The 5175-nt window shown below is 28.8% G+C and overlaps 1 pseudogene; it reads right to left on the reverse strand.

Moving 5' to 3' along the window:
* Window positions 1-759: 759 nt before the first annotated feature.
* LOC125812462 (sesquiterpene synthase 9-like) lies at window positions 760-4095 on the reverse strand (annotated as a pseudogene).
* Between the last annotated feature and the right edge of the window lie 1080 nt (window positions 4096-5175).

Here is a 5175-nt window from a genome sequence, read left to right on the forward strand (position 1 = left end):
AGAATGGTAAACTTACATAAGGTACGTTGAAATCTAAAAATGGTAACACTAATTGAGGTACTCATGTATTTACTTTGAAAAGAATCAATTCATGTTGACATTCAATTTTTGCCCGATTCATAATTTAAGTAATCTTCAAACTTTGTCAATTTCAAATAAGTTAAAACAATTATTTTTACAAAAAGTCAAAAATATTTTCAGAGCAATTTTGCCATTTTGTAATAAACAATATAAGGTGTTTATATATATGGTATATATATTTTATAATATTCTGAATATGTTTTCTATATTTAAGCATGAATTTAAGTTAAAGTGTTGTGTTTTTTTCTTTATTTAAATCAGTTAATTCATAACTTAATTGATATACTTAAATTATTTATTTCAAATTAATTAATTTACATTATTAAATTAAGAAGCTTTTAAATTAATTGGATGCATAAATTATTCTTGTCCCAATTCTATCAAATTCAAACCTTCCAAGAACAAATCGTCTTCAATTATTTTTTATAGTAATTGTTGATAAGTTTGATATTTATAATAATGAAGGATACTTTAGTCAATTTAATGATTATTGCACGATACAATCAACCAAATGTGCTATTAAACCAAAACAAACGATACAATTTATTTAAAGTATATAATTATAAAATAATGTAATACAATACAATACAATACAATATAATATGCATCACATATAAATAAAAGATCTTCAATTTATTGTATGGCTGATTTTGCTCCAATTCCTTGATGGTGTAATTTCATAATGATTTTCATATTTTGATAGATTCAACTAGTAACAAGCTAATCATATTTTTTAGTTTGCCTTTGGAGTTTGTATATGCATCTTCTTCTTTGTATAACATGTCCATCACACGTGCAAAATTTAAAACTCGTTCAAGGACAAATATTGGCACTTTAGTAGGACGGAGAAGTTCTTTGTTTACATCCTTCCATCCATTGATGACTTCTTTATGGTACTTCATGTATGCCTCTTGCTTTGAAGCTCCATATTCTTTCATGTAGCATTCAATAATTGAAGCTACATGTCCTCTTTCTTGTTCAGCCTACATAAAATAAATATCAACATCTTCAGTATAACTAAACTACTATAGTTTTAGCATTTCCTTTTATCATATTGTAAGATTCTTAGTTAATTCTTAAGTCAATTTAATATAAATCCACTATATACAATTTATTCCATCTGTATGCTTATGGAGGTATATTTGAAGCAAATCCGAACTGTTCTATATATTTTGTTTTTCGTGCTATTAAGAATTTACTACGTATATGGATTATAAGATGGAGAAATTGAGATAAATAGCCATTCAAGAAAATTGTAGCTAACAAATACATGTGTTTTGTATATTAATATATAATATATATTGTTGATACATATACAATCCCCTATTACATGTCATATTTCACTTTTTGAATGTCAATTTGAGTAATCTTAAAGAGTTAAAGAGTGAATTGTATTAATTTAATATTTTAAAATTATAATTTAAATATTCAAAAAACTACATTAAAAGTACTTCAAGATACCATTTTCCTCATATTAATATGGTCAAAAAATATATCTCAAAATATTGATAAAAAATTAATACAATTTAAATCTCAAAAAATAAAACATGACAAATTTAATGAAACGAAGGGAGTATTTTTATTATTTTTTTCAATCGGCTAAATGTCTAATTTGCCCTTGAGAAGTTATACTTACTTCATGTCCAATAATATCGTCCATTGCTCTACAAATCATTGAGGATGCTCGTACAATCAAAGGCTCATTCATTAACCATTCATAAGTCTGTTTGGGTATAAATTCCTCCATACCAACCAAGGAAGAAGCGGTTGCCATAAGACAGCCAGAGCTTACAAGTGCATTCTCCAAGTGCTCTTCACATTTTGGAATACAGCCACCATCTAACCATTGGGCTTCCTTAAAATAGGCACTCACCAAATTCTTCATCTAAAAAGAATTAATTAGAAGTATTGTTAGCTAGATAATAATTAAGTCGCAAAAGTATTCATTTATTTTCTTGAATTATACATAGGGGTGGGGAATGAGAAGTGGTTAAAGGGAATTCATTACAACGTGGAAAAATTCAGACAGCCATCCAATTGGACTACTAAAATTCCGCATATTACTTAACTGACATATTTATGTGGTTGGTTAAGCAATAATATTACCTCTTGTTTTGCATAGTATACACGGTCTGATTTACATTCTTTGGCCAATACTTGTTCCATTTCACTATAAACGTCTAGAAGAGCTTCATAAGCAGGTCTTAGATATGGCTCGATTGAATCGATTGCAGTGATATCCCATCTGAAAATTACAAACAAATCGATTTAATTTATGTCTTGTACATTAATTTCACAATAACAACATAAATACATGTTTAATTTTTCATATTCATTAATGAGGGATTGTAAAATAAGAAAGTTAATTTACTTATAAAGTTTGTGTTTTATACCTTTGGATTGCATCGGTGAAAGATGCAAGTTCATCAAGTGGTTCCATAAGCATCATATGTATCATCAATAATAGAGCTCATCTTTAGTACTTTAGTCATCATTGTTCTAGCACGATTATATTTAGGCTCAAAATACATTCCTAGTATCCAAAAGTAACACTCAACCAATCTGTCTCTTACATGTGACAATTTGTTTGCAAAATCCAAATCTTTCCACCACCTATATCATAAGATCGACGATTTAAATAATATATAATTGTATCATATATGAAGTAAGTACATACATAGATCAAATTATATAGATATCTTTATACCTTGTAAGCTCACTAAGCTCTCTTTGGTGCATCTTTTGTAGCATGTTGAAATCCAATTTTGCAAATTTCAAAAGAAAATTGTCGTGTGCATCATTGTTTTCATAGGTGGATATGTATTTCCTAGCTCCCATCCTTGCTGCAGTCTTGTGAATAGGTTGGCTTAAGGTTTCAGTAATTTGAACCTTAATCGAGTCATTGTTCGAGTTGGAGAGCATAGATTCGAGATGAGTGATAGTAAAGATAAGAGCTTCTTCAAGAATTTCCTCCCCGCGTACTCTCAGATGTACTACTTCATGTAGACTCAATAATCCTTGAACATCATCAGTAAGGTTTTCTTTGAATTTTCCATCATGATCTATGAATTTCTTGAAGACATCTACAGATTAATTAATATCGTCTTTTGATGTTAGCAGATATAAAGAAATTTAATTTGTTACAAGCCGTAACTAGACATAAACCTTCGTAAGAGTTTTTTGCTGCCAAAATTATTTACTCTGGTATTCTTTCCGTTCCAATTTATGTGATATAATAATTTGATTCAGCACAGAATTTAAGAAAGAAAAGAAGATTTGAAAAACGTGTACATGTGATAGTATTTGTGTGGCAGTAAAACTTTTGAAACATGCGACTTTAAACATGCCATAATATTTAATTTGTATTGTTATAAAAACTTAAATCAAATTGTTGTTCAACATGCCATAACATTATATACCAAGCTAATTAGAAATTGATTTTTATTGTGACTTAACAAATGTAAAGATAGAGCACATTTACCAGAAGAGATGTAATGTCCTTGTTGCCTTAGCAGTCGAAAACGAAGAGCAACAACGTAAAGGTTGTCATCATTATTCTCACTCTGTAGTTGAGAATCAAAAATATTTTGAATGGATGTTTCGATTTCATTATGGAAATGATATGCTACTCCCAATCGTTGGATTGTGTCTATCAACACAAGTTTTTGAGTGCTATTATCACAAGTTTCCATCAACATTTTCCTGAATATTTCTTTTAACTCATCAACTTCAAGTTTCTCTTGGGTACTTATTTCCTGCAGGACATCCAAAATCAGTAAATGTCTTGCAGCATACTATATTAATTAATCGATTAAATATTATGTACGTTAAGTTTAGACAAAATAGTAAAAAAAAAGGTATAACATGCAAAATTAATTAGCAACAATATAATAAGGAATTTTAAAGAAATAGTATGTGTTAACTCACAGGAGTATAAGAAAGGAAATGATATCCCCAAACAGTTGAGTGAAAATTAGCTAAGCGACGAGTATTATTAGGAGAAGTAGTAGCCATTGCTTCACTCTACTCTTTTTTTCTTATCGAGATTTGTGGCTTTAAGTTGTGCTAATAGGATCACCTATTTATAATGTACGTACTAGTTACTACCACTTATTCTAGTACATTATATATATCAATCAATGCTTAGAGTCATCTGTCTTTTTCTTTTAAATGACATGATATAAACATTGCAAAAAATTAGTTAATAAGAATTTAAAGAAAAATTAGTGGATTCTTGAACATGATGAACTGTTATTATTTATGTTGTTTCGAAGAAATTTTCATTAGAATGATATTAAAGAGGAGTTTTTTTTATTTATTGAAATTGAAAAGGATGGTTAATTATGCAACAATTACAATAACATATCTGATATCATCTCATATAAGTGGAATTTGAGAAGGATAGGATGTATGCAGGCCTTATTTGTATCTTTGTCTGATAGAGAGGATGTTTACGATAGATCCTCGAATCAAGAAATCGTTCTTCAAAACATGGTTTGAAAGTATTGTAACAAAAAAGATATGATGAGAATTATATTTAAGAAAAAAACTATCGACAGTCAAAATATTAAAGATAATCAAAGTAAAAGAAATAACCATAGTTATAAAATTAAAGAAAAAGTAAATGCTAGCATAATACTAACAGGGAATAATGGTAAGGGGATATATAGGGGGTCTAGATTAGAACCTTACTCTACCACTAGCAAGAGATACAACGTTTGACAATATACAAACAATATACGAGTTCGAAGCTAAAAGGGCAACTTTTTTCTTTCAAAAAGCTAAAACGGCACATCAAAAAAAAAATTAACCAAAAAGGCAAAATCGCTCCGTCAGGAGTGATTTTCTTCTGACAAAAATTGACGTTGTCCGTTAAAAAAAAATAAAAATCGCTGCCTTAGCAGTGATCTCCTTAAAAAAAATAATCTTTTTTCTTCAAAATCGCTGCGATTTTGGTTAACAATAGGCATGAATAGGCATTTTATATTATTAATAATTAACAATAGGCTCATATAGCAATTTTTATATTATTAATAATTAACAATAGACATGAATAGGCATGAAAATAATAGTACTCTGCCTCCGTCCCTTTTT

This window comes from Solanum verrucosum, unplaced genomic scaffold, assembly GCF_900185275.1.
Source record: "Solanum verrucosum unplaced genomic scaffold, falcon-dt-bn FXZP01000752.1, whole genome shotgun sequence".
NCBI lineage: Eukaryota > Viridiplantae > Streptophyta > Magnoliopsida > Solanales > Solanaceae > Solanum > Solanum verrucosum.